The sequence below is a fragment of the Athene noctua genome, chromosome 9 (assembly GCF_965140245.1).
Source record: "Athene noctua chromosome 9, bAthNoc1.hap1.1, whole genome shotgun sequence".
NCBI lineage: Eukaryota > Metazoa > Chordata > Aves > Strigiformes > Strigidae > Athene > Athene noctua.
In genome coordinates, this window is record NC_134045.1 from 25,484,180 (window position 1) to 25,500,528 (window position 16,349).

Genomic DNA, 16,349 nt, shown 5'->3' on the forward strand with positions numbered 1-16,349 from the left:
ACGAGGGCAGGATTTCAGTTTGCTCTCTGATTTCTGTGTGTTTGATTTACAATCTGAATAATCTGCTGTTTATGTTGTGTACCATTCATTACATGGGTTTTCAATATTGGTTTTTGATATGCATATTCCTTAAAAAACCAAACCAGATTCTAGCTAAGGTCCGTGTGCCTGTTACAGCGAATTTGAGCCTGCTTGAGAAAAACTTGTTTGTAATCAACTGAAGTCGAAAGATTTTAGAAGTACTTCATAGATTCTTTGCATCCCTTCTGCAAATGTTAGCAGAAATAGCCTGAGGTCAGCTATCGGTGTCTTTTTAATGAGTTTGGTTTTAATCTTAATATCTGAACTAGAAATATTTGTTTCTCGTTAGGTAGCTGCATAATGTTTCATTCATCTAGCAGTTGCCTACAGCTGCATGTAAAACAAGTAAAGGAACTTAGAAGCATTTGCTTTTAGCGAAAATATATACTTACTTTCAAAATGTTTTTATGAAATACCCGTGGCAGCTTTGGAATATCTTCATCCTTGGTTTTTATTCACTCTTTCACATCATTAATTTACAAGCTAATGAAAAGGTTACAATCACAATAAAACAACACAGAACAATAAATTACTAAGTCTGTAAAAATACTTGGCAGTATTCAGTTAGATACTAGTTGAGATAACATTGTATTCTGTTCTGCAGAAAGGGTGCAAGAACAGGGGACCCACCTGGAGTTTAAGCTTCAGGTCTCCTGTCCTAAGCCAGTCTGTGTGTGCCCAGGTTAAGTAAACTCAGATTGGTAGATCTGGGTGAAAAAGAGCTCACTGCTTCTTGACAGTGAAGTGCACCTCTATGCTCTGCGAGTGGAAGATGCAGCGTAGCAAAGTGTTAGATTTCCTGCTAATGCAAGGAAGAATAATCCTTTTTTTTTTTTTTTTTTTTTTATCCTTCAGTTGTGAAGATAAATACTGGCAGAACCCATTGCTGTCGCTGGGGATGTCACGTAAAACAGAAGTGTTTAATACATAATCTTAACTTTGAAGGTTTTCCCTGTTTATAGAGGCAAAAGTATAACTTGTCCTCTTGTCACTTTTGCATTTAAGCAGTACCGGGAATGAAGTTCACTGGTCTGTCCTTCAGAATATCTGCTCAAGGCTTTTATACTGATATCTCATTTTATTTGCTTCTTGCATTTTTCATTACTGTTGTGGCTGTAATGCTTTCCCAGGTTACCACAAAATTCTTCACCTTGATGGAAACACTCTGTAGGAGAATAGATGATAACACCATTTAGGTATCTCTGTAAATTTAAAATGCAGCGTGTTTTACATAGAAAAATTCAGGTGGTTTCATTATATAATAAATCTTTCATAGCCTTTGAACATTCCTTCAGTTCAGCCTGTCCCGTAGGAGTCCTTCCACAAGTCCTTCCTCTGCATCGTGTTTCCAAAAGCACGCGGCTTGTCTTGAGCCAGTTTCCACAGTCTTGGACACTTTGCTGAGAACATTCTGTATCTGGGCAGTTCCTATTTACCTGGGATACCAGTGACTTAAGTCACTGAGTTTCTCGACAATTATTCACTCATTAGCCAGATATTTCAAAACCTTAAGTTTTTCAGAAAAACTTTTGGTCATAGTGCTGCCCCATAAATCAAAAAAGTAACATCATAGATGTTAAATAAAGCCCCATAAATATTCTTCATTTGAAATTCTTGGCTTTTTATAAAAATAGACAATAATGCTGTTAAAGAAATTGAAAGCAGAACTTTCAAAGTCAGGAAAATTTATCTAATCCTCAAAAATTGTTAATCTGATGCTTTTAGCTGTGTTAGTCATAGGTGACCAATAGAAACTATATCCTAGTAAAGAAATTTTGGGACCATTCACTTTTGTTACCATTGAGTGAGTAAAAGCTTGGAAACGTGTAGAAGATTAGCACCTTATTACTCATTTTTTTGTTTCTGCTTTTGAGGTCTACGATAGATTTTATCTAATTAAATTTTGAAGTAAAATCATCCTCTCTTTCTTTTTAAATACACTCAATCATCATGATATTAAAACTGGTTTAGCTTTCCAAGTTGCCTGGCATGCTCAGTAAATCAACTTTATGAAGGTTTTATCGCACTTTTTTTTTTTTTTTTTTTTTTTTTTTAAAACAGTGCACGCTTTTTTTCTCCGTCTTCTCTGCCCCGGTCTGTGTGGCAGGTGTGCTAAGTGTTTGAAAAACGTGTGCGTTATCCCAGGGATGATGATGGTTTACAACTTTAGGTACTTGTTTAAAAGTGAAGTAAGTGCTGAGGAGAGATTTGGGGGGGGGTGTCACGAGTGGAAGGGGGACGGCAGAGGACCTGGAGTGCTTCATCCACGCTGCAGTTTTGGGCCTGGCTGTACGAGCTCGGTGGCCAAAATCTGCGAGTACTTCAGCATGAAGCAGCTGCGCCCAGAGAGAGATCGAGGCCAGAAACATTTAGAATATTGGATAAGCGTGAGAAATTTTTGGTCTGTAAAGCTCAGAGCTGTCTCTTTATTAGCACGTAATTTAACATGATTTGTATCCTTAATATCACACAGACAATCCTCTCTCACCCTTTGGTTTGTTAGGTCAGGTTCATTACTTTATTTTCCTTGGATGGAAACCTTCCCCAGTTATCAACCAGTGAACAAACATATTTAGACATAAGACCGAGTATTGTTTATCCTTTCCTTTCAATCTGAAATCTAATTTCCAGCCACGGTAAAAACAATAAAACTGATGTTTGCTTTTCTCCTTTTTTTTTTTTTTTTTTTTTTTTTTTCCCTTCAGTGATAAATACGATATATTTTGAATTTTATCTACGTATTGAAAATATTCCATTGGAAGCTTTTGAAAGATAGCATTGCTTTTACTGCACAACTGGCTCCTGGTCGAGTGGTTTAAGCTGTATGCATGAATAGAAACTTTTGTTATTTATAATAAGTACATCCGTTGCTGATGTACTTTGTAATTTATGTTTAGAACTAAGTGTAATTTCTCAGATTTTAACTATTTCAAATTGACTCTCAATACAGAACTTTTTCCCTTCTGAGTTTTTAATGAATCTGGCACAACAAAAAGTAATTGCAATTCTGCCTACTGCTAAATTATCTTAGAATCTAATATTTCATGAACATAATGTCTACAGATTTTTCTCAGCTATTTATCAAGATATAAATCCTATCCACTGTGCCCTGTGTTTATCTTAACATACAGCAATACATTTTTACCCTGTCTTTTGTGTAACTGCAGTGCTTGGCAGCGCGATTTTTAATTTTTCTTTTTTCTTGAGTGCCATCAATGTTCCAGTGTAACTTTTATCCTGCGGGTAGTCTGGGAGTCAAATAGATGGGGTGCTTTGAACTTTCCGTTTTCTCTCTTAATCCTTTTTGTGGAATTTCTGTTTCTCCTTGCATCAAATTCTTTAGGTAAATATTTAAAATGTGTATGAGCACCGAGATGCACTTTTCCTGCATGATATGCATAAACGTGTTCAGATTCATTCTCATGCCATTATTATAGTTTTGTCCGCATTGAGGATTTTCACATGCACCTTTATCCCCTTCAGTACAGGGCTGTTTTGTTGTTTGCAATGTCCAAATGCTTAGAAACTTTCTTCGTTATTAACACGTTAAGAAATTTCAGACAGATTTTTCCAATGTCCTTTTTTTTTAAAAAAAAAATTTACTCTTTGCCTTTGTGAAGATCAGCACTTGTTACTTATCTGAAGAAGTCATGTTTTCCAGTCGTAATATTAATAAGCTCTATAATATGTAGTTTTGCTCATTACTGAAAAAAAAACCCAAAGGGGTGCACAACCTCTGTTGTTCCTTTGCAAGGCAGGATGATGTGCCGCACAAGCGGCGTGACAGCGCTGCTCTGTTTCTGTAGGTAGCTCCTACGTTCTGGTCTCTTGCTCGTTAGAGACCCTGAAAAGTCCAGAGGGAACTGTATAACGTCACCATTTCCCTGTGCCCTAATGCAGCAGAAATTCATTTATGAATGTCAGCCACCGCAGCTAGGTTTTATGTAACGAGATCTGTAATGGTTTAAAGACGTGCATCAATCTATAGGGAGCTGGCTCGGGCTCTCAAAGGAGCTCTTTGTAAATAGAGCTGTCATAGGTCTGGGACTGGCCTCTGTGGGTCTCTGAAAAGACCACGGTAAAGGTCACCAGTAGTTTGGTTCAAAATGGCAGTACATTTTTACAGTGGTAGAAATTAGCGCTCTAACAAATTTTGAACCAAGTGGAAGAAATATCAAAGGTTGTCAAAGGTTCAAATTCTAATATTTCAATTGTAAATGTTACTTACGACTAACCTTATCTCACCCCCCAAAAGTTGAGTTTTTTCCCCTTGAGTTGCCTCTTGACATTTTGGATTGTGTTTAATACAATATGCAGCAAAAAGTCTGGTGTGAACCCAGCAATCCAGCAGGTCATTCGCCAGAACAATGCTGGTATTTGCCACTGCTTTCAGGAGACACGCAGGATTTCAGAGGGGAAAAATAGTTGAAAAATCTGCAAATCGAAGGGGCGAACCGGGAGGGTGGTTTTATTTGGAAGTGACAAACGCTACAGCTGAATTCACCATTCGTTCAGGTCTGCTCCCCGGTACTGTGGATAAGCAAAGTGTTGGATCGTTGAGCCCTAATAATAAAAATTTAGGGATTGCAGGCAGAGGAGGATCATCCCTGGACAGTGCAGAAGTTTGCTTCTCTAAAACTACTGGCAGGACGGACTCGAGCGTGATGTGCACACAGCAGACGTGCAGGCTCGAGCTGCTGCACGTTTGCTGCACACAGCTCACGCACTCCAGGCGGGTGGGACAAGATTTCATAGTCTTCCTCATCTCATTATTTCCATCTGTCTCTCTGGACACTCAGGCAATTAAATTAACCCCCAATCAGTCAGATACAGAATGTTGTTACTGTTAGGAAAATGGCTGGAAATTTTCATTTCCATGTATTTTGAAGATTAAATTTTTTACAAAGCGCAGATGCTCAAGCCTATTAGAAAAGTTTACCTGCTCACTGTGTGCCTGCTAGATGCTGTCTACCATCATTTAAACATAAAAATCTAATTATTAACTATTATTGCTTTCTTTTTTTATAACACTGGCTGATCATGCTCTGTGATGTGCAGCGGTTTATTGTTTATCTCAAATGCCAGGATGGATAATTACTAAAGATTTTTTTTTTTTTTAACCTGACTGTGGTTAAAAGGGAAAGAATTTTTTAAATTAATCTTTTCCACTGCCATTTTGTTACTTATCTCCTCTGTGGCTTATTTACTATACAATGGGTTTCTTTGTGCTTTCTGTGATCTAATTTCTAAGCCAAATATGTGGGAAAAAGCAGCGTGTGCGTCTGTAGGTAAATAAAAGCAAAGTATCAGAGGGAATACTTGGTAAACTATAAATCTCCTGCACCCCTGGGGAGTCTGTTTTACCCCTTTCTTCTTTCCTGTGCTTTTATCTTCTTGCTATGGCAAATGTGTAAGGACCACTTCTTCCCCCCTCCTCCTTAAGTACAGTTTCCTCCCTTCTCCCCAAAAAGCATCCCTTAGTGTGAAACTTGGATTTAACGGAGGTCGTGTCATAACTTGTGGTGTCAAGTTTGGAGTCCTTGCACTTTGTTGTGATTACAGCAAGATACAACCAAAGATTTTTCTAGAGGAAAACGGTGGTACCAGGAGGAGAATAGGTTTCTAAGAACAGCTTGGTGTTCAGAAAGAAATGATAAATCTAAGAGGAAATATTTCCAGAATTAACTGCGAATTCAGGGCCCAAGTCTGGCAGTGTTACTCAGCTGGAGTAATTTAGTGAGTGTAAGTAGTCTCACCGGTTGGTACACTGCAGTGAGGTCATTCAGGGTGCCTGTCTTAATGATGATGTTTGGCTGAAGTTTAACATGTAGAATTTTTCAGAAAAAAAAAAAAAAAAAAAAAGCATGCTCTGTATTAGATACAAAAAAAAAAAAAATATTTTTATGAGCACATGCTATATGGAATCTTTATATTAATAGCATCTTGGCATTTTACATTCCCAAGGCAGTCTCAGAAACCATGCGAGGGCTGCAAATCTGGTTTATAAGTGCTGTAATTTGTATCAGGACCAGTTTTGATCAAGTCCAAATGTGGATTATTTTTTTTTTCCCCCCTAAAATGCTGAATCCATTTTAAGCCTTTATGCATCTCTATAAGAGCGACGAGCCATATAGAGTCAGACTCAGACTGTAAGATGTAAAGTTACTGTGCGAATAAAAATGTGAGTCAAAATAATTTGTGCATTAATGGGCTGGAAGAAGGAATAACTTTTACTGACACTTCTTTAAGCTCCTTTAGTAACATTTTACGAATTGCTTTCAAACTGGGCTCACTGGGGTCCTTGCTTCATGCTTACCTCTTAGCAGCCTTTAGGATAACATTATCAGGTTGTCACTTTTATTGCTGCACGACTTTTGATTTATGTTTTGGCCATCAAAGTTGCCAAAAGATGATGATTTTATATACAAGATTCTTCTGTAGATTCAGCTTTCTCTGTTCAGCAATTTCCTCTGTGCGCTCCAATAGCCTTAGTTTCCTAAGAATTAAAAATTTTGTTACCAGACATTTGTACTTCCCACGGACTGGAAAGAAGAAAGTTTCAAGTTGGTCAGGGAAAAGATTGTCGGCAGCCTGGGGAACATTCCTGCAGCACGCTAGTGTTAGACGCTTTGATAATTCCTTTCTGATGTTATGAGAAAACCACATTTTAAATGTCTTTGCTTTAAAAACTTGTGTTGTGATTGTAAAAATAAGTAATTTTAACCTAAAAGCAAATTTTTATGCCGCTCTAGTGAGTTTTAGTTGCAGTTTCCAGTTGTGTGGCCACACACATGCATGGTGCCTGGTTTGGGGTGCGATTTCCCCCCCCCCCCCTTTCCCCTTTCATTGATACAAACTTTTTGGTATGAGAGTAGAACGTTAGTCAAGTTGAACTTAATGCATACAAGTATTACTGAACAAAAATATGTGCTTCTAGCATTTATTTTAGGTTATACGCTAGTTTTACATTATCCCAGCTGGGTATTAAACTGAGTTACAGAACTGGCAGTATGTTGGGGAAAACCAGATGTGTACTCTAAGAAAACAATAGTTTTGGGTCCAGAGCTTTCATTGAAGTCTGCTTCAAATTCACACTCCATATTCCTCTCCCTTTTCTCACAAAAAAAAAAAAAAAAAAAAAGAAGAAATTGAGAGTTGTTCAAAAATGCATTTAAAAAAAAAAAAAAATCCAAACGATGATCGGAAAGTTTAACATGTATGCAAATGCTATCTGGATATGGCTTCAGAAAGTAAAGACCTTTGGCTGGCCTGGAGGCTCAGCTGGTAGCAAAATGTATTGCCGTATGGGAGACCCTGATTTAAGTTCAACCACAGGCCATTAATGTCTGGAAGCTCCACATAGGTGCAACTTTCAGCTCTACAGCATAGTAGTAGAGGATTCGGAGGCTGCGTTACTGATGGATGGTTCATGTAATTACATCCCGAAGTAACCGCCTGCCATGGATTTCACTGAGGTGGAAAATGAACGCAAATGGTAAACGAATGGACGAGAAGTGACACAGAGAAGTGCACAAATCCTTGGAGAACCACCGAGGCTGGTGCTCTTGAAGGGTAAAATTGCCCTGACAGTAGACATATGGTTGAAGTTTAATTCACAGGGGAGAACAGGCACTCAACTACTGTGCCAATTGTTTTCCGCCCCGAAAGCAAAGATATTTTAATGATTTATAGCAGAAACAGGGTGTATGTGTTACCTAATGTGTTTAGAATGACTTGATACAGTTTTCTAAGCAATGCAGGAAGCGAAGTGGATAAACAATCACTTCGTCGTCTTCTTTGTTCCGAATTTAAACAGCAAAGTTTTGGTTATCATCTGTAATATTAGTTTCTCTGAAAATGCTTTCCCATGCAGAACTTCATGCCGTAGGCTAATACATGCAGGCAAAAAAAAAAAAATCACTACCAGAAAAATGATTTTACTTGTGTTCTCAACGTGGAATGTAACTGGCAATTCACATTTTTAACAATCTGTATGATACTTAAATGTCACGTTACTGGCTCCAACTTGAGAAAAACGAATAAAGGAGGAAATTAATTCAGTAACCAAGAATTCATTTGCAAAATTGGGAAAGTATCATCTGCAGTACCGTAACATGTAGTACACAACTTAGTCAAACAAACTGACACTGTTAGGACTCATTTTCATTTTATGACTTTAAATTAGAAAAAGCATGTTTGCATCACTGCAAAGGCTGGTGTGAAAGAAGCACCAATTCCCAAGCTCTTCTCCAGGGTATTAAAAACATTTGTCCACTTCGTGCATTGACTAAAGAGAAAGCACATGTGAAGTTACATTACTGAGCAGGCTTCTGATGGAGAAGCGAAGTAGAAACGGTATGGCTTCATGTGGAGAGAAATATATATAACTGATGTCTTATCTGTGGACTTTGGTGGAAGTCAGAGGACGGTGATTTGTGATAGTCTAACATTAAATCTGTCAAAAAGGTGATAGTTTTCAAAATGACAGCGGATATATAGAAGAACATCCACTTTAATGAAAGAAATCAATCATTTTTTGTAATTCTTTTTGTTTGGGAACTATTGTTTGAAAATGCTTTTGACATGAAGCATAAGATTTTCTAAGGTGGAACATGATATATAGCTTCTAATATACATTACATCTGCTTTTAGTTTTGGTCATCATTGGAACACACTGAGCAGTTTACAGCGACACTTGTTGGGTGTGAATAATTTAAATGAAGTAGATAAAGCTTCCGTTATTTTAGATTCTTTTTATATGAACTTTATTAGTAGATAAAAGGCAAAGTTAGGGATATACTTACGTATTTTAATTCTTTTCCTCCTGGATATCCTTTAAGCTTTTGTAGGGGTATCCCGAGTAGTCCAGGTGGTCTTGTATGTTTTTCATTCTGGAAACCAGCCACGTTGTATGTTTATTTCTAGCCTAAATTCTGGAGTACATATTCCCCTTATAAATGTTATATCCCACTATAAGATGAATAAAACTCCTTGTGGTTGTGGAAGGGTTCACGGCCAGGTTGGACGGGGCTTTGAGCAACCCAAGTCTAGTGGAAGGTGTCCCTGTCCATGACAGGGGGGTGGGAACTGGATGATCCTTAAGGACCCTCCCAACCCAAACCATTCTGAGACCCCTGTCTGTCTTGAGATTTGGGTGGCAAGGCAAAGCTAAGGAAGACTGAAACCCTTTGAAGTTCTGGATTTTCCTGTCCATGCCAGTCAGAGAGCATCTTCCCTTGCGTCGTGGGTTTGTTACAGGGAAAAAAACTTGGAGTCTTTGAACCTGCTCTCTAACTTCTGTCAAGTTTACACTTTTTCTTGTCCTTCCTGGGATTTTTATCTTGAATTATGTCTACGATGTTATTTTTTGTGCAAGTTTCTTTAAGAAACTTATTAATGCAATTCAGGTAATTCTCAGGAGTACTGCTTTATTTAAGTATTCTTTAATTGACAAGTACTGCCTTATGACTTTCTCCAACTTCTGATTTATAGTCCAGGCACCATTACAGTCAACTCCTCCTGACTGTGGTTGCTCCTACCATTCTTCATCTGCTTTTCTTTTGAAGCCATTATGTACTTCTGATACTGATTGATATAAACGGAGCTGATTACCTCATTCCATAATTAAAGTGCAGGAGGTAGTATATTCATTTTCTTTTCATTAGGACTTTTCCTGGACGTTGCAATAGGAGAACTTTTCTGTTCCTCTGTGTATAAAAGGCTCATGCTGTTGTCGCATGTGCTTTTTTTTCCCATCCGTATTTCTCCAACTTAATAGGATCCTGCAGTGTACGGTAGGAGCAGTGTTTTGTTACCCTAGCAACAAGAGCCAAACTTTCAGATGTTATTTTGCTAGTATATAAAAAAAAAATCACTGCCAGTTATGATGTAAACATTTGCAGTTCCCCCCAAATGTCTTTTCTTTTTGGAATCAAAGTAAAATCACTGTTTTGAGGGGAAACTGAGAAATTGTTTTAGACGTTTTAAAGCAAAATAACAGATGTGTGTGATTCTGGTAGATCCTCAGCGATCTGGTCTTACTATTTTTAAGTGGCATATTTACTACTAGCCTCATTGGAGGAGATGTACCCTCTCATCAGCACTGAGTCCAACTTTTAGTTTTAAGTTATTTCTAAAAGGATTGAATGCTCTTTCTGCTGAAATTGCCTGAAGACTTTAGCAGAATTTCATAGTAAATGCTGCAAGTACTTCAGCATTTTTCTTGACCTTTTGTTTTGAGCATAACTAATCCCATCAGGAATTTGAGACTGGAGGGATGGGACCAGCACAGTGACATTTAAAGCCGTGTTTACATTTATTAGACTAGCAGGGACTTGTCACATAAAAATGTAAAGCAAGACAGTCCTTTTAGGACTGAGTTATCCTCTCCCTCTTGGCTAGGTTATGTCACAACAAAAAATTTCCCACCAGACAGATGCTGTGTGAGTCACCATTTATTATTCACTCGAATAACCTTTATCAGTGCTGGTCAGTTGGAGGGAGTCTGGGTCACTCATGTACGACTTGTTTCTTGAGCTTTTGCACTCGGCAGCTACAGTTTAGTAAGATTTTTTGACACTGTAGTATTTTTCTCTGAACGATCCAGCCATTTCTTAATAGCACTCAGTTGTATGTTGAATAAAACCCAAAAATAACGTTCTGTTGGGGGGAAAAAAAAAAAGCCAAAGGCTTCTTTAATATTGCTCAAAATAGTGAATTATCATAGAGAGATTTAATTGTCCACTCTTGAAAAATCTTCCTTTTGGAAGGAGTTCCATCAATTTTGCCATACTTACTGCTAACAATGAGCCATTTCATCACAATATGTTGCAATTGCATTGATTTGAATAATATTTACTGTTCTTAGATTGAATTAACTCAAAAGATTTTGCAAGTTTTAATAGAATGTCGAAGGCTGAGCTGAGCTGAAATGCTTAGTTACGATTTCTGTCTTTTTTTTTTTTTTTTTTTTTTTTTTCTTGCCAAAAGCTGATTGGGATATATGAAATAATTTTTGCTGGGCTGATTACCTGGCAGTCACAGCTCCATATGCGTGCGTGTAGGTCGTGTGATGTAAAACATTGACTCACCAGGAAATAGATTGATTAACCTTCAGAGAACCTGGGCAAAAACGACTAAAACTACCTAATTTAGAGAACTCTGGCAGGTGCAGGTACATCAGACTGCTTTTTGTGTTACAACTGAGATGAAAACTGTAGGTTATGGTTTGGGAAGTGCAGCATTTGAAAAGCGTTTTCAGTTAACCACAACGTTGTTTTGAGAAGTTTCCCTTGGTGGGCGATTCACTAAGAGCATCTTCATAGAAAAGATGAGTCAGATGTACGATACAGATTTACTTACAAGCCTCATACTTGCAAATAGCCTCTTTAATTGGATACGGTGAATTTACATGAGGAAACTCTTCTTTCCGTAACCAAGTAATTTTTATTGAAATTACATCTGTAGTTGAACTACCAATTAATTCTAATGAAGTTTTGCATATGTGCTAGTTTAAAGTGTCCCTTCAGTGGAAGTCTGTGGTTTGTTGTGGTGTATTTTACATCTTTTTATAGGGCCTGAACCCATCTCTACTTGAAGTCAAAGGAAGGACCCCACTTGGCTCCTATGGGATGTGACCCCAGAGCATCTTGAGACAATACCTCTTTCTTTGCTTTGTTACCCATTCATGCTGGCAGATGCAGAATCACAGAACTGCCTAGGTTGGAAAAGCCCTTGAAGATCATCCAGTCCAACCATCAACCCAACATTAACAGTTCCCAACCCCACCAGATCCCTCAGCGCTGGCTCAGCCCGACTCTTCAACCCCTCCAGGGATCCCGGGGACTCCCCCCTGCCCTGGGCAGCCCATTCCAACGCCCAACAGCCCCTTCTGCACAGAAATCCTTCCTCAGAGCCAGCCTGACCCTGCCCTGGGCAGCTTGAGGCCATTCTCTCGGGGCCTGGCGCTGGGGCCTTGGCTCCAGAGACTCATCCCCCCTCTCTGCCCCCTCCTGGCAGGGAGTTGCAGAGGGCCAGGAGGTCTCCCCTCAGCCTCCTCTGCTCCAGACTGAACCCCCCCAGTTCCCCCAGCCGCTCCCCAGCAGACCTGTGCTCCAGACCCTGCCCCAGCTCCGTTGCCCTTCTCTGGCCACGCTCGAGTCACTCAATGGCCTTTTTGGGGTGAGGGGCCCACGCCATTACATACATTACTCTCTGTCTACCTGTGATATTGAGTTAAAATAAATTACTGCTCATGTAAATGCAAACTGCTTACATAGAGGATTTCATATAATCTCATTGTATTTAGATCACATGATACAAAGCTTGATTTAGGCTTTTATTTCTTAATAATTAACTTTACATCCCTTTCAGCCGGCTTAATAGTTCACAGATAAAGTTTTAATTACACTGATTACCCTTTTGTATTCAACACTAACCACTTCTCAAAGGAGCTGTTAGTCTGTTGAGGGACCCCCAGCTTCCCATGCGAGGATCTATGTGTTGACCCAGTAAAAGTGCGAGGTACTTTTAACAACTGCACATTTGTTTTTAGGTGTTCACTTAAATTCAGGCAGGATGCATTTAACCTGGAGAAAAATCATGAGCCTCATGTGGTTTTCATGCATTATTTGTTTTTTAAATACTGTATGTGGAAAATAATGGGTCAGATTGCTTATTTTTGTTGGACTGTGCTTAGGGAAAGGGTCAGAGGGCCAGTGATGGAGAGAGCAGGTGCTTTTTTTAAAAAAGCATATTAATTTGGGGGGTTTTCTGTGCTTTATGTTTCTCCAGTTTATTTACCTAGTGAGATGTGAACACTTTTCAAAGACCTCAGAATATTCCTTGGTAATTTTTAAGAAAAATTTTTTTTTTTTTGGGGAAAAAAAAAAAGCTCCTACAGGGAATGTTAATAAAGATCATGTCCCTCTGCTATGCTTTCTGTTTGAAAACTTCCCTCAGTCGTATGTATCTCATTTTTCTTTGCTCAGGGCCTGTTACAGCATTTCGCTGGTGGCTGCTACTCTCCATAAAACCACAGTGCTGGAAAGTGTTGGTGGCTTTGCTGCATAGCATCAGTCTTCGGAGGCAGAGGCTTGGTCCTGGGGCTCGCTGAGCCCTTGGGGGGGATCCCTGAAACGCAGCTCTGGGGAAGCAAGGTGGTGTGTTGGGAAAGGGCTTTTGAAGACGCAGATGGTTTAAATACACTAAGCCCCAACTTGCCATCACTTATCTAGCTCAATCCAACTGCAGTAGCCAGAAAGATAGACGTTTTTGTCAAGTTTATTTAAGTAACCACAATAGCTGCAGTCTGTGTTCATGCGTTTCTCCAGGTTTCGTGCAGGCGCATGAGGGGAATCTCTGAGTAGACATTACCGAGTAGATCTGTGCTGTGGTATATACTCAAAGTAAAAGCAGATGAGATGGTTTATTATTTGTTATGCAAGGAAATAATGCCGCTGATAAAAACGTATTCTGGAATTATTGTTTTCATTTTTCCACACTTGGTAGAGCTGAAATCAGTTTCGCTTTTCATGCCTTTTAGTTTGGGGAATTTAAAAGAGGTGCTCTCAGTTATATGACTCTGTAGGGGTGTTAGTTAATGAAGTTTTGACAGATTTAAGGTCACATTTTGCATGGTTCAATTCAGCACACTTAGAAATACACAGCAGGGAGAGTTCCTCTCTCTGTGAACTGCTATATATTAGACTTTTATATATGCTGAATTTATTTTTGTATTGGCACATTTTATATAGGAAATAAATATCAAATTTAGATACAGGTTGTTTTTGGAGTAAGGAATGAGTAAAGCTTTATGAACTAGATCATTAACTTCAGAATGATAACCTAATCTTTAAGAGCAGTGGGTCCTTTTTATTTTGGTTTCCAGGCACCCTTAATCAAACATACTTTTATTCCAAAAGAAACATATTGGAATGTTAATGGGAATATATTACCTTAAAGTTACCAAAGCCCTTGCAGTGTAATTTTTGGCAAAACCCTTATCATACAGTGCTGGAATATTTGAGGACAGGTGAGTGGAACAATTTGATTTTGGGTAATGGAAACTGCCAACAAGATACGTGATCTGGGGACTCCAGCTTTGGTAGTTGCTTCGTTACTGCTGGGTCTCTCAGATCCCTTTTTTTTTTTTTTTTCCCCTCTATTCTTTTCTGCATAGCCCAGTCCCTACCTGGATGGGGACATCAGAGCCAAATTTTTTCTTTGGCATCAGTTGTCTGGGCACAGACGTTATGAGGAGCGTGTTTTTAAATCGGTGAATATGCCCAGTTCAGAGGAAGTGTTTAGAAGGTAATTAGTAAAGAATTAAAACATGTTAGCATGCTTAATGTGAATCAGCATTATTTTATTAAAAATGGGCTTGTTTTTGTCAGCTTGATTGACAGCGTCCTTATTTGCTTTGTATTTCCAATCATTTGAAAATGTAGCCCTATAGCAAATGATTGAAGCCAGTGTTAAATTTATTTGAAAGAATCGAGTTGATAAATTGCAAAAAGTAATTTTAAGCCTTCCAATTTGTATTTTCTGGTCTTTGCCCACAAATATATCGGACTAATGCTATTCAGTATTTTAATCAAAGATATGAAAGAAAATGAATAATTAGTGCTATGTAAATGGCAGTGTAATGAAAGTAACAGGTCATTTTTACACTCTGACCTAGATTACTAGATATGATTGACTCAACCTGCCTTTTAATAAAGCTAGATGCAAAGGAGTGTATTTTTCCAAGAACAAATATTCCAGGATTGGGTTTTTTTTATGCTGGTGAATGTTTGGTGACCTGTGTGATAAGATAAAATACTGTCCTACATCTCCCAAACCTTTTACTGTAGGGAGCAATGAGAAGACACAGAAGAGCTGAAGTATTTAAAATAAAGATGGGATGGCTTCTGAAAAAGATGTTACACTTCAAAAAGCAGCGATGGTTTTCATGGAAATCGCTTTGTGTAAGCGTCTTTAATTTATGCCATGTAAGAAAAACTAGACAATGATCAGCCCTTTGTAACAGTAGAATAGAAAAACACATTATGGCCTAGAGGCTTTTTCTCTTGTGTTGGTGCTGGTGGTAATGAAATTATAATCAGAACAAGTTCAGCTTGAAAAATAAGAAATCAATATATGTAATTATTTTGGAAAAAAAAATGTGAGTGGTATATATTGTGGCTTTTTCCTTTCCTTTAGTGCGATCTTCGTATAGTTTGAAGTTGGACATGCAGCAGCCAGAAAAAGGCACCCTAAAAAGAAGAGAGGCCTCCTAATTTTGGAGGCATCTGCTTAAAAAAGGGTTGCCAATAAATGATCTAAAGGACGGGTTACATCTTCCATGTGCTTCCTCACACCTCTGTATGCTTCTCATCACTCGTTACTGAGAGAGAAAAGCTGCAGATACTCTCTGCAACGCTGTGGGCCATCTGTCTGCCTTATCTTTTTGGAAGAGGAACTTCCAGTCTTTTATTGCTGTTAATATTTTGAAAAGTTTGGAAGACGAAACTTAATCCTTAAAACTGTCTTGTAATTCTATCAAAATACTTATTGCTTAATTTTAAATACGGCGTAGGAAGAATGCAGCACCAAGTGATCCTTGGGCCGTATTTTCAGCTGTGGAGTTGTTCTGAAGAATTGCAGGTTGAATGTGAATTTATTTCTTTGGAAAGATAACACATCATCAGGCTATATGCATTCTTACTTTATATACATATGGGATAGATTAATAGAGCACAAGGGTTACAGTGGTTTTCAAATAATGCTGCTTAATCTTAGCATGAAGAGGATTGCTTCTTCAAGAACAGTTAGGTCAGTCTGTCCTTTGCTGCCACTCCTTTTTGTCACGTTAATACTTGAATTTTATTGCAACAGGACTGTAAAATCACCAAAATAAATTTGTATGAGCCACCATCAGACATGAGGTTTTCAATACATTTGACCTTGGTTCAATTGAACTGGTGGCTTAAAGAGGGAGTGTAAAGTAGATCATGTTACTGATTTTCCTTTATGCTTTAGTATCCTCCACACTGGATTTGTTTCTGAGTGTTGGGTCTTGCTCTACTTCATCAAGTGAAATTAAAAACTACAAAAGACAATCTTGTGGAAGAAAATCTTGGGGTTTTTTCATACAGCTCCATTCTGGCATTCTGCTTTGCCTGTTGTCCTGGTTTCAGCTGGGACAGAGTTAATTCATTAGTAAATGCCAAAGTGATGGAGACCTTGATTAGTCTAAGTCTCTGATGTTTTCCAGGACCTCATTAATT

General features: G+C 38.4%; 1 protein-coding gene across 1 annotated transcript in view; it reads left to right on the plus strand.

The window, feature by feature from the left end:
• The window catches only part of BANP (BTG3 associated nuclear protein), a 153,817-nt gene that overhangs the window by 125,735 nt on the left and 11,733 nt on the right, over positions 1–16,349 (plus strand). The gene's annotated exons all lie outside the window — the stretch shown is intronic.